The sequence below is a fragment of the Phyllobates terribilis genome, unplaced genomic scaffold (genome assembly GCF_046119375.1).
Source record: "Phyllobates terribilis strain yellow unplaced genomic scaffold, ASM4611937v1 Scaffold_7__3_contigs__length_470593459, whole genome shotgun sequence".
Classification (NCBI taxonomy): domain Eukaryota; kingdom Metazoa; phylum Chordata; class Amphibia; order Anura; family Dendrobatidae; genus Phyllobates; species Phyllobates terribilis.
In genome coordinates, this window is record NW_027362767.1 from 97,356,789 (window position 1) to 97,380,971 (window position 24,183).

Genomic DNA, 24,183 nt, shown 5'->3' on the forward strand with positions numbered 1-24,183 from the left:
GCTTTCGGACGAACGATGCTTTGACCGATCATTCAGCGGTCAGCCACTTCAGCCGACTCTCCCATACACAGAAAAGCTGCCAACTAACATCTTTGCCAGCTCATCTCCAGGAGAACAATGCGATTGGCATCCCGAAATCGGACAGGTGCAATATTTCTCTCGACCATCAATCAGCCGGCGTCCCCATACACATTAAACTGTAAGCCGAATTCGTCAATATCAGCTGGTTCGGCCACAATTGGTCTAGTATGTATTGAGGTCCTAGGTGTCTTACAAACATGAAGCTCATTAGATGAAGCTCAGAAGTAGATACAACACCCCAGGCACTCAGTGAAGTTGTCTACACATTACCCAAATGGAAATTTTCAATGATACTATTTTTGTTTGTTATAAAAAGAACACAATAGCGTTATTCCTTCTTTGTTCTACAAGATAAGATGATCTTATACATGCCCTCTCCTTTGCTGTGCTGTCCGAAATATCAGATCAGAATATTCACATCCCATTTTGGTATCTCTCAACCATCTGAATTAATTCAACAGGGAGATTCTGTCACTGTCCATATAAATGTTCATGGAAAATCCATGTACAAGAATCATTTGTCTTCCTTCATGTTGACACGATCCTGTTCTACAAGCGATGGTTTGCTTCTGAGACGTTTATAGGATCTTTATGAATAAAGAAGGATATAATGTTCCACAATGGGATTTGCCTTTGAAGGAAGGAAATAATTTGTTTCCCTAAGTTTTCACTGGATCTACATCAAATGATTTATGACAATAGAGTTTCATTGGCCTCTGTATAGTAGGAACTGGCTTGTTGAGTGTATCTGTCAAGTTTGACAAATGTCTGATCAGTGCATTTTATGCCTGATAAATTATCTGTGAATAATGTGATGTCATTGTCGTATTGCTCAACAAAATAAGCTTTGCATATTAGAAAAGTCTAGCTACAAGGTGGAAAGTACTTGCCATCTCTGACATTGCTGAGCATTATCGTACTGTGCAATAGTCTTAGGCAGATGTAGAAAAAATGCTGCAAAGTAAGAATGCTTTCAAAAATAGAAGCGTTTAATAGTTTATTTTTATCAATTAACAAAAGGCAAAATGAATGAACAAAAAAAATTGTGTGTGGCCACACTTTGCCTTCAAAACAGCATGAAACATAAATTCCTCCAGGCACACAGTTTTTGAAGGAACTCGGCATGCAGGTTGTTCCAAACATCTTGGAGAACTAACTACTGATCTTCTGTGGATGTCGCTTGTGCAATTCTTTTTGTCATTTAATGTAATCCCAGATAGACTCAATGATGTTGAGATCGGGGCTCTGTGGGGCCGAATCATCACTTCCATGACTCCTTGTTTTTCTGTACACTGAAGACAGTTCTTAATCACATATGCTGGATGTTTGGGGTCATTGTTCAGAATAATTTTGTAGTCAGACACCTCCTTGATGATTTTGAATGATGAATACGTACAGTATAGGCCAGAAGCAGATTAAGAGTAGCCAGGGTCCTGGGCATTTTAGAAAAGGTGCCCCCCACATGTATCACATGACATGTCACATGATAGGTTGTGTGATGTGCTCTGGGGCACATCTGATGATGCAAAACTAACACAGCGGCACGTGGAGCTCACCACTTATATTTTTTTCCCTTTTGTACAGCTTGGATTTTTCATGTTTTGCTACCTCACAATCTAGAATTTAACTTTTTTTGAGAGTTTGCATTAATTCATTTAAAGAACGTGCCTACAACTGTGAACATTTGGTTTTCTTTTTATTGTGAAGAAGACAACAAATAGGTCAACATAACTAAAATCTTCAGTGTGCATAACTATTCATCCCCCTAAAGTCAGTACTTTGTAGAGCCTCCTCTTGTGGCAATTATAGCTGCAAGTTGCTTTGGATAAACCTCTATGAGCTTTACACATCTTGCCATTGGGATTTTTACCCATTCCTAACGGCAAAACTGCTCCATATCTCTCAAGTTAGATGGTTTCCTCTGGTGAACAGAAATCTTCAAGTCTAACCACAGATTTTCAAATGGATTAAGGTCTGGACTTTGACTAGGCCAGTCCAAAACATTTACACGTTTCCCCTTAAACCACTCGAGTGTTGCTTTAGCAGTACGCTTTGGATCATTGTCTTGTTGGAAGGTGAACCTACGTACCAGTCTCAAATCACTGACAAACAGGTTTTGCTCAAGAATATCCCTGTATTTCGCACCATCCATATTCCCCTCAACTCAGACCCTTCTACCTGTCCCTGCTGCCGAATGTGTTCTTGGGTGAAGAGCTATGTTAGTTTAGTGCCAAACAAAGAGTTTACCTTGGTGGCCACAAAGTTCAATTTTGGTCTCATCTGACCACTACACCTTCCTCCATACATTTGGGGAGTCTCCCACATGTCTTTTGGCAAACTCAAAATGAACCTTACAGCTTTTGTGTGTAAGTAAAGGCTTATTTCTGCCCACTCTTCCATAAAGGCCACCTCTAGTTTGTTGTGGTACTATGTTCTTTCCATTTGATGATAATGGATTCAAAGATGCTTCAGGGTATCATCAGAGATTGAGATTTTTTTTATTTATTTATTTATTTTTTTTTATAACCCAACCCTAACTTACAGTTTTCAATAATTTTAATCATGACTTGTTTGGAGATCTCCTTGGTCTTCATGGTGTTGTTTGGTTAGTGGTGCCTCTTGCTTAGTGTTGAAACCTCTGTGGCCTTTCAGAAAAGGTGTCAGAAAATACTGACAGACCATGGGACACTCATATTGCACACAGGTGGACTTTCTTTCACTAAGCATGTGATTTATAAAGGTAATTGTTTGCACCAGAAATTTTTAGAGGCTTCATAGAAAGAGGTTGAATACATATGCACATGCCAGTTTTTAGTAACTTGATCCCATACATTTATTTTATGCCTATATTTTTCTCACTTCACTTCACCAACTTAGATTATTTAGTGCTGATGCATCACACACAAATCGGATTACAAAAATATTTAAAACACATGTTGTAATGTTACAAAATAGGTAAAAAGCTAAGGGGGTGAATACTTTCACAAGCCACTGTAGCACTATACATAATAGAGCAGGGGTGGAAAATAAATTTTTCAGAGGGCCCACATGAGAGACCATGACTGTTGTGGAGGCCGAATCAATAGGTTGAAATGAATTCTGCTCAATATTATTATTATTAACATATTAATTCTAATTATCATTTTATATTAATATTAATTGTATTACTTAATATTGAGCAGAAGTATGCCGACATCCCCCATATACCATATGAGCCCCCTATATACCGTATGACCTCTTACATAGCCCCCAATATATAGTATGTGCCCTCACATAGCATTCCTTTATACAATATGAACCCCCTCATAGCCTCCTATATACAATACGAGTCCCCCATAGCCTTCCCTATATACAGTATGAACTCTTACATAGCTTCCTATATACAGTAGAGCCCCCACATAGTCTCATCTATACAGTATAAGCCCACGCATAACCTCTATAAAGTATGAGCCCCATATAGCCACCTATATACAGCATGAGCCATCACACAGCCTCCTATATACAGTGTGAGCCCTCACATAGCCTTCTATATACAATATGAGCCCCCACATAGCCTCCTATATACCGGCAAACATCCCATACACATATTAGAAAAAAACACCACGATATACTCACCTCGCTCCGGTCCCTGCTTATGTAATTCTTCTTGTGGCTGGCGTGTACCTGCTTGCACCAGAACGTCACAAGAAAGGCGACGGGAACTCCCCTGGAGCTGCGCTGCCATTCTGTATTGCCGACAGTGGAGCTTCTGGGAAGCTCCCTGCCCGGAGATGTGCACTGTCACAAAACATTATAGTGAAGACAATCTGGCCATGCATCCCCTCGGAGTCTTGGGCCCTGGGCGGTAGCCAAGATTGCCTTCATTATAATCTGCCTATACTGCCTGTATTTTTCACTTTTAGAATATCAAAAAATGGGCAATATTGAGGACTATTGATGCAGTGGCAGGCCAAGGAAATCAGCAGTTCTCGAGGCTCCATAGGTCATTCTCAATCGTGTCTCAATGGCGATGATGTCAGTAACATCATAGCCCATGAGACATGACTGAGTGACCTATGGAGCCTCATTCTCGAGACTCCATAGGTCACTTGCAGTCATGTCATTGATCATCATTAAGGCTCTCATGCTGTACTCCGCGAGACCAGGCGCAGTATAATGTGAGATCTGGCAGTGGCTGCTGCTCCAGTCTGTGGAGCTTTATTCTCTGAACGGGGCTCCATACACTAGACGAAGAAGATGGGGATCGTTCTGGGTCCTCCATTTGGACTATGGCAGAACGGCATGGGACCTCCACTTGGACTTTGGCGTACTGGTGTGGATTTTTTTTAATGGGTGAAAGAGGGAAATTGTTGGGGAATTTTTTTTCAAATAAAGATTTATTTTCTGTGTTTTTTTTCTCTTTTTGCTTTCCAGATTACTAATGGGGGTGTCTGATAGATGCCTTTCCTTTACTAACCCGTGGGCTTGATGTCAGCAGACATAACACAGCTGAAATCAACCACACAATCCCATTACCCCGATTGCCACCGCACCAGAGCAACCGGGAAGAGGTGAAGCTAAGCGCCTTCTGACGCATCTAATGGATGTGCCATTTCTGGGGCAGCTGAAGGTTGGTCTTATTAGGCTTGGAAGGAGCAAATATCCATGGACTTTCCCAACCTATTAATATCAGCTCCTAGCTGCCTAATTTGCCTTAGCTGGTTATTAAAAATAGGGGGGGCCCTGCATCATTTTTTGGGGGGGTCCTCTCATTTTTAATAACCAGCAAACGCAAAACAGAAAGCTGGGCTGATATTGATAGGTTGGGAAGGTCCCAGCCTTTATCTTCATATCCATGGTGATATTGGCCCTTTCCCAGCATTATAAGACCAGCTCACAGCTGTCTGCTTTCCCTTGGCTGGTTATTAAAAATAGGGGTGACCCCACAGTTTTTTTCATTTATTTTATTTATTAACAAATACAGTAAACTACACACGCAAGGCACTCCTCCAATTGGACCTCTGCCTCCTGGTTCAAGATGATGTTTTTTTTTATTGTATGTTATTTTAAGTAATTTTCCTATCCACATTTGTTTGCAATTCAATTGTCTTGCTCTTATCCCTATTTTGCTTAATTTTTCAGCCCCCTAGCCCTTACAATGACCATTTTACAGCCACTTTACAGCACCAAAGTTCGGGTCACATTTGTCTTAAATGGGGTTCGGGGTCAAGTTCAGAACAAGTCCTGGTACCAGAACTGAACTTTGGACCAAAGTTCGCCCGAACCCGAAATTCCATAGGTTCACTCCCAACTCTTTAATGCAAACACAGCCTTATTAATGTCCAAGTGATCTCAAACTATCTAACAATCTGTTTTAAAAGTAAAGAAGTAATGGCTTCTAAACTAGCAGTGAAAAAATATCCCTCTTTTGGGATCTACAATATTGCTGTTCTTAAAACTGTCAACCCCTTCACACCCGAGCCTGTTTTCATCACCTTTACAACTCTGACCAGTGTCATTTTATGTCATAATAACTCTGGAACACTTCAACGGATCCTAGCAACTCTGAGATTGTCTTTTCATTGCATATTGTACTTCATGATAGTAGTAAAATTTGTTCTATATGACTTGCGATTATTTGTGAAAATATCGGAAATTTGGCGAAAATGTTGAAAATGTCACAATTTTCAAATTTTAATTGTTATTCCCTTAAATCAGTGAGTTATGTCAAACAAAAGAGTTGATAACTAACATTTACCACATGTCTACTTTATATCTGCATCATTTTTTTTTAACTATTTGTTTTTGTTAGGAAGTTAGAAGGGTTGAAAGTTGACCATTAAATTCTCATTTTTCTAACAAAATTTACAATTTTTTTTAGGGACCACATCACATTTCAATTGATTTTTGGAGGCTTATATGACAGAAAATACTCAAAAGTGACACCATTCTAAAAATTGCACCCCTCAAACTGCTCAAAGCCACATCCAAGAAGTTTGTTAACCCTTCAGGTGCTTCACAGGAATTAATGCAATGTGGAAGGAAAAAATGAACATTTTACTTTTTTTTTTTTAACAAAACTTTTACTTAAGCCCCATATTTTTATTTTCAGAAGGGTAACAGGAAAAAATGGACCCCAAATATTGTTGTGCAATTTATCCTGAGTATGCGGATACCCCATATGTGTGGGAAAACTACTGTTTGGGGGCATGGCAGGGTTAGGAATGGAAGGAGCACCATTTGACTTTTTGAACGCAAAATGTCTGGAATCGAGAGCAGACGCCATGTCGCGTTTGTAGAGTCCCTGATGTGTCTAAACAGTGGAAACCCCCCACAAATGACCCCATTTTGGAAATTAGACCAATCAAGTAACTTATTTAGATGTGTGCTGAGCACCTTGAACCCTTAGGTCTTTCACAGAAGTCTATAACTTAGAGCCGTGAAAATGCAAAAAAATTATTTCCCACAAAAATGTTTTTTTAGAACCCATTTGTTTATTTTCACAACAGTAACAGGAGAAAATGGACCCCAACATTTGTTGTGCAACTTCTCCTGAGTATGCCAATGCACCATTTGTGGGGTAAAACTACTGTTTGGGTGCATGGCAGGGCTCTTAAAAAAAGGAGTGATATTTTGTAAAGCAGACTTTCATGGAATGGTCTGCGGGTGTCATGTCACATTTGGAGAGCCTCTGATGTGACTAAACAGTAAAAAAAAAACTACAAGTGACCCCATTTTGGAAACTAGACTCTTCAAGGAATTTATCTAGATGTGTCATGAGCACCTTGAGCCTACAGGTGCTTCACAGAATTTTACAATCTTGAACTGTGAAAATTATGAAAAATTAATTTTCCCACAAATTTTGTTTTAGCCCCATATTTTTTATTTTCACAAGGGTTATAGAAGAAAATTCACTATGCAATTTGTTGTGCAATTTCTCTTGATTGCGCCAATACCCCATACGTGGTCGAAAACTACTTTTGAGGCATAGTGCAATGCTCAGAAAGGTAGAAGCGCCATATTGGAGTTCAGATTTTGCTGGTATGATTTGATAATGACAAGTCACATTGGCAGAACCCCTGGGATGCCAGAACAGTAGAAACTCCCCATAAGTGAACCTATTTTACAAATGATTTCCCCCAATTAATTCATCTAGGGGTGCAGAGAGCATGTTGACACCAAATGTGCCTCACATAACTTTATACAATTGGTCAGTGAAGAAAAAATAATTACATTTTTACCACAAAAATTTTGTTTTAGTCCCAGATTTTACATTTTCACACTGGGAAATGGTTATAATGGCACAAAAATGTGCCACACAATTTCTGCTGGATGAAAAAATACCCCAAATGTGGCTGTACAGTACTTCTTAGCCACACAGTGGGACTCGGGAGGGACAGAGCGCTATTGACACTTGGAGTACAGACTTTCCTAGAATACTTTGCGGACTCCATATACAGAGCCACTACGTACTAGAAGAGCAGAATACCCCCCCTTAAGTGACCTTATTTTGGAAATTTTACCCCTCTGGGAACTTATCTACAGGTGTAGTGAAGATTTCACTCCATGGATGTTTTTCAGAAACAAACAGCAGTGGATATTGCTGACTGAAAATTGCAAATCTGCTATTGTACTGCCCAATACATTGTAGTGCCCAGGATGTTGTAGTGGCTAGTATGTTGTAGGTCCCAGCTCATTCTTCTGGAGACATGCACCCATAAATTAGGCACGCTCTCATCGCTACAGAAATGTCAAACATGTGGACGCTAAATGTGGTTTTAGGCACACTGTGGGGTTTAGAAAGGAGGGGGGCATTTGGATTTGGGAGTAAAAAATTCACTACATTTCTTTTGGGGGCGAGGAGCCATAGCGTTTTTTCAGAGCCTCTGTGCTACCAGTAACATGGAAGCCCCCTATATTTACGTTAACAGATGACAGACCGGAGTGGTGACTTGTTTTTCTTGTGGATTGAGTTGAAGTTTTTGTTAGGAATATTTTACATAACATTTGGGATAACATTTATCATGTGCTTTACACTGAGCACGTACATCAGGGTTTCCATGTAAATCTCCTAATGACATTATTCAAATAACATGCCCAACCGGTCCATTCACTTTAATGTGGCAGCAGAGTTACTCTGGATTCTGTTTGGCCTCTGTTCAGCAGTGTCCTTCTATTCAGAAGTGCACAAAACGGTGGACGGCCGCGCTTTTATGCATGCCTAAAAAGACGGACACCGCCGGATCATAGGCCAGATGATGTCCACCGTCTCCATCTGGCTCATTATAGGGAATCTGCTGTCTGGGGTTCTGTCTTAATCATGTATTTCAGAGATTTACACGGAAAACCCAGTGTAAGCACTCAGCATAGAGCACAGGATAAATGTGAGCTGAGCCATACTGTGATCTTTGGGAGGCAGAATAAACAAATCAACAGCAGGTCAAGAATTGGTTTTATTTATTTTTTATGCCTCTCTTCTTGTGGAATAAGTGATTAGACGACTTTATTCTTTGGGTCAGCGCAATAACAGATACCAGATTTATATTGTTTTTTTCATGTTTGGCTGCTGTCACACACTAAAAGACGCTTTTTTTTGCAAAATCAAGATTTTGCATCTCCATATTTGAGAGCTATAATTTTTCCATATTTCTGCTGACAGTCATGTCAGTTCTTGCTTTTTGCAGGATGGGTTGACGTTTTTATTGGTAGAATTTTCAGTCACATAACGTTTTTTGTACAAGAATAAAGCATGGCACTCCCGTATTTGGTGCACCTGTAGAATCCTATCCCTTTAAGTATGTACAGTAAACTTGGCACTCAGATGTGAAAAAGGTAGATTTTAATTTTTGCAGTCAATCCAAAACAGATGTTTCAGTCCTAAAATGAACCTTCTTCAGTAACACAGATTGCACAGGTAAAAGGAAATCAGAAGTAACAGCGCAAGTGTAAGGCAGCAGCATCTGTAGTGGAGGCGCTCTGTCTGACAATGGCACTGAAGGCACCGCTCCCGACAGTGAGAGCCAGGTGTCAGCTGTGATGTATGTGTCACCCCAGGCCTGGATGCCACAAACTTGTAAGGCTGTGTCTGAGAGCAGGAGGGAGGTTCTCTGGTCATGGACCATTTGCATGCAGCACCTCCTGTCCCAGGCCAGTAGGGGGGAGCAGGCTGCCCCTATAAAAACTGGTACTGAGGGCAGGGTTAGGGAGACCAGGACCCACTTCTGAAGCATCCAGAAGAGTTCCCAGAAGAGAGGGACTGGTCAGCCGCAGCTGAGGAGTCCAGGAGGCAAGGGAGGAACAGAAAGCCAGGGACAGAGGCGACGAGAGCTGGTCCTGGCAGAGAGAGACTATACTGGTCATTGGGGTCCGAGGCTGTCAGGGTTGCAGGCCCTGCAGCAGATAACCAACCCACAAGGGATTTCAGGTCCCTTGGCCAAGAAGCCTGGAGGCTCCGCCACACAGAGGGACCGGTACAGCACGGAGAAGCTACAGGTACCTAAGGCCCGAGTCGCAAGCCATACAGGCGTAGTACACGGCAAGCTCAGGGACGTGGGCTATCATACCACTAAAGGGGGAGATAGTCAGCAAGGGCAGAGAGAGAACGGTAGGCCTACCCACTCACCCTGACCAGCGGAGCTCGCCCGAATGCCCTCAGACACCCAGGTCCATTCCTACCCTGTACTCCTGGTGGGTCTGTGATAAGATCTGCAGTAAAAGACCCTGGACTGCATTATTGGACTCTGTGTGGTTACTGCTGCGCCTGCACCATCACCCCCAGCATCCTATTACACTGCCCTGAGGCTACACTCCTCCCGTGGGGAGTTGTACTATTCTCTGCTGCATCCCCAACACCAGCCTCAGCGGTCTGCCTTGCAGCGGTGGTCCTCCCTGACCGCAATCCACGGGTGGCATAGTCAGACATTACCTAAAACATATAAAAGGCTGCCACTGGTCTGACCACCCTGAGCCACGGGACCGGGTCGCCACTACTACTCCCAGCATTGCCCTGAAGTCCGGTCTCGAGTGCCCCATGGCCCAGGTGGCGAGTCAGCTTTGGCGTAGTCGGCAGGATTGTGACCAACCCGCCACAAACGGGTATTGCGTGCCTGAAAAAGACGGTACACGTACCTTAAAAAGAAGTTTCCCACCATCCGGCGCTATTTCCCGCCGTTTTCAGCTGTTTTCCCGCCATCGGACGCCATCTTCAGGACGCCGTGCGGGAAGAAGAGGGGCGTGGACGTCCAAAGCGTGCGAGACTTGAAGCCCCGCCCTACGCACCGACACTGCGCAAGGTCCTGGAAGGGAGAGAGAGCGACGCTGACGTCACCAGGACGCGACGCAAGGTCCTCACACGGAGCAGCACCAGCGGAGCCGCGGCCTACAGAAGAGGATCGTCGGAAGGTAGGCCACACTTAACTAGGGGGGACGACGATGACGGAAACGGAGGGGTCTTCTACAACCAGCGGGGCTGCAGCAGCGGTGATGCCGTTCTCTATGCCCTACATCCCCGGAGCAGCCTGGCTACCCCAATACTCAGGGGACCCCCATACCTTAACTGACTTTAGGGAAAGACTGCACAGTTTATTCAAAGTTTATCCCCTGACAGAAGAACAGAAAGTGAGCATTCTGACGGGGCAGCTCACCGGTGCAGCCCAGCGGGAAGTGAAATCATGGTCAGATGAGGAGAAAAGGACAGTAAAGGACATTCTGACCTGGCTGCGGAGTACCTTTGATACCCATACCTCAGCAGAAATCAAAATGTGGTTCTATGGCTGTAAGCAGCGGGCCCAGGATAGTATCAGAGACTATGCCTTGAACCTGCAAGAAGCCCTGAGAGCTATCAAACAAGCTGACCCTGGTAGCGTGCAGGATTCTGATAAACTGTTGACTGACCAGTTCATAGAAGGTCTGCTGTCCAGTGCCCACAAAACCCAGCTGCGCCTCATGGCCCTACAGAACCCCGATTTGACTTTTGCGCAGTTCAAGGATAGGGCCATCCGGGTGCTCAGAGAACCCGCAGCAGGTGGCACTGTAGTTTCCCGGAGCCCTGCCATCATTTACCACCAGGGGGCAGCGCCCTACCCCGCAGACCTTGTGGGGGCTGATGCACAGGCTCTAAATCCATCCCAGCCTGCAGACCTGCACCAACAGGTCCAGGAGCTAACAAAGAGTGTGGCTGCATTAACCAGGACCGTACAGTCGTTGCAGGTGGAACCGTCAAGACCAATCGAGCTGGCTTCCAGTCCAGAGGATGTCCCGTGGCGTCGACAGAGGAGGATCCCGCCGTTCAGAGGGAGGCCCGCCGACCGCTACACTGAGGATGGACAGCCGATTTGCCGCCGTTGCAGTCAGCCAGGACACATAGCAAGGTACTGTACTTTAAATGGGTCCGACCTGGGGCAGAGGGCCAACCCCCAGGCATAAGGTCATCAGGCCCGTCTAATTGGCGTGATAAGTACGTGGGAGGATGCCCGGTCTTACCCGTAGTGCTGGACGGTATCCCCATGAGTGCACTGCTGGACACCGGGTCTCAAGTGACTACCATCCCCTACGTACTTTTCAAGCGGTACTGGAGTGACGCTGACATAACCCGCTACCCAGACGATGACTTAAGCATCATTGCCAGCAATGGCCAACCCGTGCCCCAGGTGGGGTTCAGAGAGATGACCATCAAGATTGGTAAGGTGGAACTGCCGGCACAGGGAGTGATCATTGTGGACATTGACCGTCGTGAAAGTCACCCTAAAATAACTGTGGGTACTAATGTAATTGAAAACTGTCTTTCAGAAGTAATTGTGATTTTACAGCAGGTGGCGATGAATGCGAGCTCCAGCCAACAGAGGGTCCTCCAGAAAGAGATAAGAGCCCTGATGAGATGGCAGAAGGTAGAACTGTCTGGTGGTGAGATCGGTAGCGTAAGAATGAGTGACCCATTCCCCATTTCCATGCCTCCCAAAAGTGAAATGATTATCTGGTGTCGGACTGCAATCGGGTTGAGAGGCAGAGACTACCAAGCCATGGTGGAACCCGTGTACTCAGACAGCAAGCCCACCATTTTGACAGCCCGGGGGGTGGTTGATGTCCGTCATGGGAGGGTGCCCGTTCGCATTCTCAATATTAGGGAGAGGGAGGTACACTTACCCAGGTACGATACACTTGCCAAACTGTTCGCTGTTGAGCACAAAGCTATCAGGGCAGTGGAACAGTTGCCTCCATCTCCACAGGCGGAGGGTAATGGCTCCCAGAAACAAAAGGAGGACTGGTGCCAGAAACTCCACGTGGGTGCTGACTCCACTCCCCTGCACCAAAAACAAGGAGTCTACCGGGTGGTTCAGGAGTACGAGAGAATTTTTAGTAAGCACCCGCTAGACTTCGGCAGAGTAAAAGGGATAGAACACCATAACCCCACAGGGAGCCACCCACCAATAAAAGAGAGACACAGGCCTGTACCCCCTGCACATTATCAGAATGCCAAGGGTATGCTGAGAGAAATGAAAGAAGCTGGGGTCATTAGAGATAGCTGTAGCCCCTGGGCAGCTCCCTTAGTTTTGGTAAAAAAGAAAGACGGTACCATGAGAATGTGCGTGGACTATAGACAAATCAATCGTATCACCCATAAAGATGCGTACCCGTTACCTAGGATAGAGGAGTTTTTAGCAGCTCTAAAATCAGCTAATTTCTTCTTTACTTTGGACCTTACTAGCGGGTACTGGCAGGTTCCTGTGGCAGAGGCTGACAACGAGAAGACCGCCTTCACCACCCCGATGGGACTGAGCGAGTTCAACTGTATGCCCTTCGGGCTCTGCAACACACCAGGGACCTTCCAGAGGCTGATGGAATGCTGTCTAGGGCACCGAAACTTCGAGACTGTCCTCCTTTACCTGGACGACGTGATCGTCTATTCGAAGACTTACGAGGACCATCTAAAGCACCTGGCCGAGGTGTTCGAAGCCCTGGCAGGCTATGGCCTGAAAGTGAAGCCTTCAAAGTGCCACCTGTTAAAACCGAAGGTCCAATACCTAGGACACGTGGTGAGTGCAGAGGGAGTAGCCCTCGACCCCGACAAAGTTACAGCCATCAAGAGCTGGCCAAGCCCCTCTAACATCAAAGAAGTGAGGCAATTCCTCGGGTTGGTAGGCTACTACCGAAGGTTCATCCCCGGGTTCACTAAGATGGCAGCCCCTATGCAGGACCTCCTGATAGGGCAATCTAAATCCAGAAGTCACAAGCCACCCTTCAAGTGGGACAAGCCAGAAGAGGAGTCCTTCCGCCAGTTGAAGATGGCCCTCACGGGGGATGAGATCCTGGCCTACCCCGATTATGGCCAGCCTTTTATCCTCCATACAGATGCCAGTAATGTGGGGCTTGGAGCCGTACTGTCACAGAACCAACAGGGCAGAGAAAGGGTGATCGCGTATGCCAGCCGGAAGCTGAGGCCCACTGAAAGAAACCCGGACAACTACAGCTCCTTCAAGCTAGAATTCTTGGCAGTGGTATGGGCCGTCACAGAACGGTTTAAGCATTACCTGGCCTCCACAAAGTTCACCGTGTACACGGACAACAACCCGTTGACACATCTGGACAATGCAAGACTAGGTGCCCTAGAACAGCGGTGGATGGCCCAGCTATCCAATTATGACTTCACAATCAAATACCGGGCAGGCAGAACCAACGCCAACGCAGACGCCCTATCAAGAATGCCCCACCTACCTGAAGGAGAAGACGACTCGGAAGAGCTGGAGGAAATAGAGCTCCTTGCGGTCCACCGGTATGGGGCCACTCAGCATTCTCACCGGGTAAGAGACAAGGACTTAACCACCGTCATGTTCAACCCCTTACCCCACCATGGCTGGGCTGAAACGCAAGATAGCGACCCTGCAATACGCCTGGTGAAAGACATGTTAACCCAGGAAGACGCTAGCCCTGGCCTGGACGCTCCAGAGGAAGCCAAGCAGATATGGAAGGAGAAAAGCAGGCTATTCCTCTACGAGGGTAAGCTGTGCCGAAGGCTTGTCAACCACCGGACGCACGAGCTGACCTGGCAGATAGTGGTCCCAAGGCGAGATGCAGCAATGGTCCTGGAGGCCTACCATGACAGGGCACGACACTTCGGGTGGAAGAAACTGGAGTTCCTACTGAGAGAGCGGTTCTACTGGGTCGGCATGAGAAGGGCCATCAAGAAGTGGAGCAGGGACTGCGGCCCATGTCACCTCAGAAGGAAGGACCGTACCAGCCAGCAGACACCCTTGAGGCCCATCATCACCAGGCAGCCTCTTGAGCTGGTAGCTCTGGACCATGTGAAATTGGCTCCAAGCCGGTCAGGCTACGTCTATGCCCTGACAGTTGTGGACCATTACTCCCGGTTTCTGGTAGTGGTTCCTGTTAAAGACCTGACAGCCCAAACTGCGGCCAGAGCCTTTCAGCAACACTTCTGCCGTCCACATGGGTATCCAGAACAGGTCTTGACAGATCAAGGTCCAGCGTTTGAGGCTGAAGTATTCCAGGAGTTCTGCAACCTCTATGGCTGTAGGTGTTATGTTCTGCTACCAGAGCTAAGGAAAGAGAGGAGATCTGTCCCTACGATAGAACTCAGCTGAATCCCTACGATGTAACAGGGAACCTGATCCTGCGATCAGACCTGCTAAAGTCCTAAGCTAGTCTGTACGGAGACCTATAGATGTGGGGAAGGAATCCCTACAAGTACTAAGGACTGGGAGGAAAATGGGACACCTCCTAACAGAAACAGTAGCAGACAGACAAACAAACAAAATATAAAGAACAAAGAGGTCCGTAGACCAAGCAAACTAACAAACAGAGTTAGATACAGAGCACAGGCTAGCTAGAAAGTAGTTATACAATGAAGTCCAGCAAAGCCAGAAGGGCGGAGCAGGATTAAATAGGCCAACGAGGTCATGTGACCAGCAAAGGAAAAAACCTAAGAGCAAGGTTCTAACAGTACCCCCCCTTCTAAGAGGATCCTCCGGATCCCCTAGGACCAGGCTTATCAGGAAATCTCCTGTGAAACGCTCTGATAAGTCTGGACGCGGAAACATCATCTGACCTCACCCAAGAGTTATCCTCGGGTCCGAAACCTTTCCAGGCCACCAGATACTGCAAACTACCTCTATACCGTCTAGAGTTAAGGATGCGAGAAATTTCATATTCCCCGTCCTCCACCACCGGAGGAACAGAGGCAGAGGCGTCACCATCCGACACAACAGCTTTTTTTAACAGAGAGACATGAAATACCGGATTAATTCTCCAGGAGGTAGGAACCTCCAACCTAACAGCAGATTGGTTGACAACCTGAAGCACCTTAAAGGGCCCTACAAACTTGGGACCCAATTTCTTAGAAGGAATCCTCAACCGCAGATTCCTAGAGGACAACCAAACCATGTCACCAACAGCGAACAAAACCTCCTGTCGTTTCCTATCAAAGTAGTCTTTAGATTTTCTGTTGGCCTCCTGAAGATTACCACGCACATCCGACCAAACTCTCTCCAAATCACCGGAAAAATTCTCCTCCTCAGGCACGGCAGATCCCAACTTGGAGAACGACCCAAACGACGGATGTCTCCCAGAACAACAAAAAAAAGGCGAACAACCAGCAGAAGAAGATGTATGATTGTTCAGAGCAAATTCAGCAAGTGGCAGAAACTCAGACCACCCCTCTTGATTGTCTGCCACAAAACAACGCAAGAACTGCTCAACATCCTGGTTTTTCCTTTCTGTCTGGCCATTAGATTCAGGATGATATCCGGACGAGAACGACAGATGAACTCCCAACCTATCACAAAAGGCACGCCAAAAACGAGCCACGAACTGAGGACCCCTATCAGAAACAATGTCAGTAGGAACGCCATGAAGTCTGACAATTTCCTTGACAAAGGCCTTAGCGAGAGTTTTAGCGCAGGGCAGTTTGACGAAGGGAACCAAGTGACACATCTTGCTAAAACGGTCCACGACCACCCAGATGACAGTAAAACCCTCAGAGGGGGGAAGGTCAGTTATAAAGTCCATAGCCAAATGTGTCCAAGGAGCACTAGGAACCTCCAAAGGACAAAGCAACCCCGCAGCAGGAGTATGTGAGGACTTAGATCTAGCACATATAGTACATTGACGCACCCACTTAATGACTTCCTTCTGCCATCCAGGCCACCAAAAACTGCGACCCACCAGTCTCTTGGTCTCAGAGTTTCCGGGATGACCTGCCAACCGAGATTCGTGACACTCAATAAACAAATCCCTCCTAAAGGTCCCAGGCACAAACAACCTCCCATGAGGAGTGTTAGATGGGGCATTCTCCTGTGCTTTAAGAATCTCATCTTCCAAAACGGAGTCCAAAGCAGCTATCACAACACCTTCTTGTAAAATGTTCTGCTCTTTCTCAGCACCGACTATGGGAGAAAAACTGCGAGACAAGGCATCCGCCTTAACATTCTTAGTACCAGGGATGTAAGTAACGGAGAAATTAAACCGCGAGAAAAACAGTGCCCACCTAGTATTCAGGCGCTTGGCAGCATCAAGATATATCAGATTTTTATGATCCGTAAGAACCTGAACGGGAAATTCCGCACCTTCCAAGAAGTGGCGCCAGTGTTCAAATGCGAGTTTAATAGCCAATAATTCCCGATTACCAATATCGTAATTCAGTTCAGTCTCCGAAAATTTTTTTGAAAAAAAGGCACAGGGATGTAATCCATCCCCGTTATCCTGAGACAATACTGCGCCAACCCCCACCGAAGAAGCATCAACCTCAACCAAAAACAGCTTAGTCACATCAGGCTGCATAAGGATGGGAGCAGAGGTGAACCTCTCCTTGAGATACACAAAAGCTTCAATGGCCTCAGAAGACCACTGAACCGCATCAGCACCTTTCCTGGTGAGATCGGTCAGAGGTTTGACAATACTAGAAAATTTTTTTATGAATTTTCTGTAATAATTGGCGAAACCTAAAAACCTCTGTATCGATTTCAAACCAATAGGCCTAGGCCATTCCTGTACAGCTTGAACTTTAACCGGGTCCATCTCAAAACCTTCGCTGGAGATAATGTAACCCAAAAAACTAATTCTCTGTACAGCGAACTCACATTTCTCCAGCTTAGCAAAAAGCAAATTGTCCATTAACAATTGTAATACCTCACGTACGCTCCGCCAATGAGACTCCAGATCCGGCGAATAAATCAAAATGTCATCCAAATACACAACCACATTTTTGCCGATCAAAGGTCTAAGGATGTCATTAATAAGATTCTGAAAAAATGCAGGAGCATTAGTAAGACCAAAAGGCATAACCAGATTCTCAAAATGACCCACAGGAGTGTTAAAAGCAGTCTTCCATTCGTCACCCTCCTTCATGCGCAACAGATTGTATGCCCCCTTAAGGTCAATTTTAGAGAACCACTTGGCCCCCATTAACTGGTTAAACAGATCAGGAATCAATGGCAGTGGGTAAGGATTGCGTACAGTAATTTTATTAATCTCACGAAAATCCAGACAAGGACGTAAACCGCCGTCCATTTTTTTTTACAAAAAAAAATCCAACCGCCACAGGAGACTTAGAGGGCCTAATGTGACCGGCGGCCAAACTTGTCTGTATGTATTCATCCAAAGCCTTCCTCTCAGGAATAGTAAGGTTAAATAAACGACTTTTAGGAAGAGTCGCTCCAGGGACAAATTCAATAGAACAATCATAGTCTCTATGGGGAGGCAAAACCTGCGATTCCTTCTCAGAAAAAACTCTCCAAAAATCCTGAATAGGAACAGGCAATTCTCCCCTATCCAAAGCTGCAATACGCCCGTTACAACACTTGTCATAACATTTATGGCTCCAGGATTTAATTTCATTGGTAGACCAATCCAGTACAGGATTGTGAAATTTTAACCAGGGCAATCCCAATATTACTGGAGAAGGCAAGTTATTCAAAACTACCAAATCCAATTTCTCATGGTGAACACCATTAATAGTGAGAGGAAATTCACAGACCTTGAGAGTAATATTCTTCAAAGGGGAGCCATCCACAGAAACCACAGCAATGGGGGATGATAAAGGTTCGGGTTTTAAATTGAGTCTTTCCAAGAATCCCCCATCAATTACATTCAGAGTAGACCCACAATCAACAAACACCCGAAATTCCATTAATTTTTCCTGAGCAATCGTGGAAGCAGCTAAAAATACACCCTTGGAATTTAAACAGGCAATACGGGCATGACTGACCTTTTTTTTTTCTTTCTTCATACGAAGCTCACAGCCTTTAATCAAATGACCAGATTTTCCGCAATAGAAACACAAGCCTTCAGAAAATCGACGGTCTTTTTCTTGAGAGCGAGGTGCCACCGATCCAATCTCCATCGATTCACCACTGTTAGTACACACATTCTCATAACCAGAAACTGACATAGCAGAGGATTTGCTCTCATTAACCCTTGCACGCAGTCTCCTATCCACCCGTATAGCTAATTGCATAGCCTGTTGCAAATCTTCAGGTGTAGGATAAGCAATTAGCAGGTCTTTAACCCTTTCATTGAGCCCAGCAAGAAATAGACTTTTCAGAGCAGAATCGTTCCACCCTGTTTGAGTAGACCAACGACGGAAATGAGTACAATATTTTTCCACATTACCTGATCCCTGTCTCAAACATCTTAACTCAGTCTCAGCTGATGCGACACGGTCAGGATCATCATATAATAGTCCCAAAGCAGAAAAAAAACTATCCACTGATCTGAAGCATGTATCACTAGGTTGCAAAGAAAAGGCCCACTCCTGAGGCTCTTTGCGCAAAAGTGACATTATGAACCCTATGCGCTGGGATTCATCCCCAGAGGACTTGGGTCTCAAACGAAAATACAATAAGCAAGCATTTTTAAATGAAAAAAATTCTCGGTGTTCACCAAAAAATAAATCCGGCAAACATACCTTAGGCTCCAAGAAATGTGTTCCAGGATAGTTACTCACGTGCTGACGGAGCTCGGCCACCTCCAGAGAGAGTCCCTGCAGGCGATGAGCCAAATCCTGAACCGACACCATGATGGAACAGAAAAATCTTTCCTTAGAGAATTTGCAGGCTGGACTTACTGTTATGTTCTGCTACCAGAGCTAAGGAAAGAGAGGAGATCTGTCCCTACGATAGAACTCAGCTGAATCCCTACGATGTAACAGGGAACCTGATCCTGCGATCAGACCTGCTAAAGTCCTAAGCTAGTCTGTACGGAGACCTATAGATGTGGGGAAGGAATCCCTACAAGTACTAAGGACTGGGAGGAAAATGGGACACCTCCTAACAGAAACAGTAGCAGACAGACAAACAAACAAAATATAAAGAACAAAGAGGTCCGTAGACCAAGCAAACTAACAGAGTTAGATACAGAGCACAGGCTAGCTAGAAAGTAGTTATACAATGAAGTCCAGCAAAGCCAGAAGGGCGGAGCAGGATTAAATAGGCCAACGAGGTCATGTGACCAGCAAAGGAAAAAACCTAAGAGCAAGGTTCTAACAGTAGGAAGATTCGGACAACGCCTTACCACCCGCAAACCAACGGACTGTGTGAGAAAATGAACAATATCGTCATTGATCTCCTCAAGACGTTACCCCTGGAAGAACGCAGCCTGTGGCTGGAGAAGCTGCCAGACCTGATTGACTTGTACAACCATATCCTGGTGAATGCTACAAATTGCACCCCGGCTTTCCTGATGCGAGCAAGACCAGGTAAACTGCCGATCGACCAGGAAATGGGAGTCCTGACACCAGAGGACACCTCCCCAGACGCGGACTGGGATACGGAACGGCGGCTACAGTACAAGAAGGTACAGGAGAGTGTGGAGAGGAGTCTGGCTCAAGCGAGGTTCCCTAGAACCTGGTGAGCAGGTCCTGAAGCGGAAGAGAAGGTTACACAAGCTGGATGACCAGTGGGAGAGAGACCGATACACAGTACTGCAGTCCGACCACGACAACCCGAAGGTATGTGTAATTACCAAGGATGGAGGAGAAACCACTAGCACCGTCTCCAGAGACCACCTAAAACGGTGCCCCGAGCAACTACAGAGTCCAAGTGAAGATCAAGATGACCTTGAACCCGCAGAGGACAAGGAAGAGATGATCAGCACAGTTCTCGGAGAGTTCAGCCTAGCCAGCAGGAGCCTACAGGAGGACGGGAAGGACAAGAAGAGCAAGCGGCCCCAGCGGTGGCAGAACCCACGCCAGCAGCCCAGGAGAGTCAGCCCTCTGCTGACAGTGAGCCTGCCATGCCTGCGGTAAGCCAAAGGACCCGCAGACAGCTGCCTGCCCTGCCTGTACACCCAGCTAGTAGCTGTACCCTCAATGATAGTGGGGAAAGCCAGGTTGGTCCACCACCAGACAGTGGGTTAAGGAGGTCAACCAGGAGCACTAGGGGTCAAACACCAGCTCGCTGGAGGATATAGGTACAAGATCTAAATGTACCATGTATATATTTAATATGTTTGTTACCTGTAACTAATAGTGTTTTCTCCAGTTTGTCTAGATATATGGACTGACAGGTTATGAACTTAGGATAACCGGAACTACCTTGGAAATAGTTGCACTTGGTGCCTCTTGCGAAGTCGGCCACGGAAGAAAAACCTGTCTGGCGTGGTCCCGAGTGGTCCAAAGTAGTTTGCTTCGCCTTGCAGCCACGCCCAGGGCCAACGTTTGGGGTTTGCTTTGGACAGGTCCCCACACCGGTTGAGACTTCGCCTTATTGGGTGAAATCAACATCCGGTCACAGGCCATACTGTGACCTAAAGAACTCAATATGTGGTGTTGTTTGTTGTTTTCTTCTCTGTTATGTTTATGTTATAATTTATACCGTGTATCGTGTTTCTTGTTTAGTCCCGGAGTACTAAGCTTTCCTAGGGGGGAATGTGTCACCCCAGGCCTGGATGCCACAAACTTGTAAGGCTGTGTCTGAGAGCAGGAGGGAGGTTCTCTGGTCATGGACCATTTGCATGCAGCACCTCCTGTCCCAGGCCAGTAGGGGGAGCAGGCTGCCCCTATAAAAACTGGTACTGAGGGCAGGGTTAGGGAGACCAGGACCCACTTCTGAAGCATCCAGAAGGGTTCCCAGAAGAGAGGGACTGGTCAGCCGCAGCTGAGGAGTCCAGGAGGCAAGGGAGGAACAGAAAGCCAGGGACAGAGGAGACGAGAGTCGGTCCTGGCAGAGAGAGACTACACAACCGGACATTGGGGTCCGAGGCTGTCAGGGTTGCAGGCCCTGCAGCAGATAACCAACCCGCAAGGGATTTCGGGTCCCTTGGCCAAGAAGCCTGGAGGCTCCGCCACACAGAGGGACCGGTACAGCACGGAGAAGCTACAGGTACCTAAGGCCCGAGTCGCAAGCCATACATGCGTAGTACACGGCAAGCTCAGGGACGTGGGCTATCATACCACTAAAGGGGGAGATAGTCAGCAAGGGCAGAGAGAGAACGGTAGGCCTACCCACTCACCCTGATCAGCGGAGCTCGCCGAATGCCCTCAGACCCCCAGGTCCATTCCTACCCTGTACTCCTGGTGGGTCTGTGATAAGATCTGCAGTAAAAGACCCTGGACTGCATTATTGGACTCTGTGAGGTTACTGCTGCGCCTGCACCATCACCCCCAGTATCCTATTACACTGCCCTGAGGCTACACTCCTCCCGTGGGGAGTTGTACTATTCCCTGCTGCATCCCCAACACCAGCCTCAGTGGTCTGCCTTGCAGCGGCGGTCCTCCCTGACCGCAATCCACGGGTGGCGTAGTCGGACATTACCTAAAACATATAAAAGGCCGCCACTGGTCTGACCACCCTGAGCCACGGGACCGGGTCGCCACTACTACTCCCAGCATTGCCCTGAAGTCCGGTCTCGAGTGCCCCACGGCCCAGGGGGCGAGTCATGTACACGCCATGACGTATATATACTGCATTGGCTGGGAAGTCCTTCTCAACCATGACATATATATACGTCAAATGTCATGAAGGGGTTAAATACTGCAAAGGCTTTTTATCAAGCAGTCCAAAAATTAACCATTTTTTTAAGAGAGCAGGAAAAGACCAGCATTTTCTAAGTGAAGAAGCAATGGCTTGTCAACAAGCTGTGCAAAAATTAGCCCTATTGTGAAGCCATTTCATGTTTGTGTGCCATCAAGAGATTAAGCTTCCGAGAAGCAGTATTGTATAAAACACAGGGTGGCTGTGCAGTGGCATTGGCAATGGCAGAATCTGCAAGAAAAAATAAGAACTGGGCAAGCAAGGATATGTCTGGCAGTATAGGGTGAGAAACGGCAGCCCAAGCAACAGAAGTACTACAGTGTAGACAACAAGATGAACAGGGAGTAGATACCTGACTGAGTATGGGCGATCAACACCAGTGACAGCAGAATTGTGTAGAAGACAGACAATGGACAGTCAGGCATCCAGATGGTCTTGCAAATTTAATCACTGGTATCAGTTGTAGATGAATGATAGCAGGTATGGATCCATGCCTCTTTTATTTGACAAATGTTAGGTTTTCCATGCTTATGATCCACAGCACTGAATACCCTCTCAAAGTACACTAAAGGCTTGACAGGCTAGTATATCCATGGCAAAATGGGCCAGTTGTTGCCTGTGGTGCAATAAGTGGAGCCAGAAGCCTATGGGATCAGGGCACAGGGCATCTACCTGAGAATGGACACAGTGCAGGTATGACTGAACCTAACTGTTCAGATGGTGTGACTCTCTTTGCTGATGTGCATCAGGTTGGTGCAGCAGCAGATAAAATATCTACTTTATCGCGTTATATATGCACTATAATTGCTGCTGTCTTGCTTATTTCTTTTAACTGTGATGCAAACATGCAGAGGAATGTGACGCGCCCCCTGGGCCGTGGGGGTACTCGGAGCCGGGCCTTGTGGATGCTGGGGGTTGTAGTCACCGTGGCGGTGACCCGGTCCGTGACCCAGGGCGGTCAAACCAGGGTAGTCTATGTGTGTCTGTTATATATAGTCAGACTACGCCACCTGTGGTCAATAGGAACCGCCGCTGCGGAGCAGTCCACTGAAGCTGGTGGTATGTGCAGCAAGGTGATGTAACTCCCCACAGGATGAGTGGAGCTTCAGGGCAGCGTGTATGGATGATGGTGGTGATGGTGCAAGGTGTCGCGGTGCAAGAAGAATCACAGAGTCCAGATGATGCAGTCCCAGATCCTTTACTCACGGTTTAAGCAGTTCCAGTTACAGGGCCAGTGTAAGAGCCCACGGCGTCCTGTGCTCACGCAGTAAGGGGCTCAGTCGACCCTCAGGTATCTCTGGAGCATTTAGCAGGACCCCCTTCTGTGTGTCCTCTCTGGCCTCTCTCCTTGAACCTCACTAGTGTTGAGCCACCCCCGTAGTGTTCGAGTTCTGTTCGGTTCGTCGAACTGTTCGTCGAACACCTTCGGACACAGTTAAAACCAATGGCAGGCAAACAAAAACACATAGAAACACATAGAAAACACCTTCAAAGGTGTCCAAAAGCTGACAAACTGCTCAGAAGACATAACTAACACATGGAAAAGTGACAAGTACATATAGTCATGCGAAAAGAAAAGAGGTGGAGGAGTAAAAGGAGGGGGAGACACAGATATAGGCATGTCATGCCCTTCTAAAATCCAAAAAGTGAGAAGCCGACCCGGCCAGTCCGTTCCTGCCCGTGCCACCTCCGTTTGTGCCAGAGCCGCGGTGGACCCTGACGGCCAGCCCCCCTCCCCCAATACTGGTGCCTGTCCGCTGGTGGGTCGAGTGAGCCCCCCTGTGGTGGAGGCAGCTCTAAGCTTTTTAATTTAAATTGTCTCTCTAATTTGAATAAATACACTTTAAATCCATTTACAAGGATCTATTGGAGGGCAAGTCTCATGCCAGCAGCCGCGTAATTCCAGCTCCAGTAGCGTCCACTAAAGCTGCTGCAGTTAAAAAGCTTTTATAAGGATCGAGCTCGGCTGTCCACCGCAAGGCGTCCTACCGCAAGTCCCAGCCCCTATGCCTTGGGGTGCCTCCTGATGCTCTTCACTGAGTATCCCGTGGTCCCGAAGCATTTCCTTTGAAAAAATTAAGTGTCCAAACTACAGGTGGTGTAGCTTGCTTAACAGCCAGGATAATCCGCTGACTAGCAGACA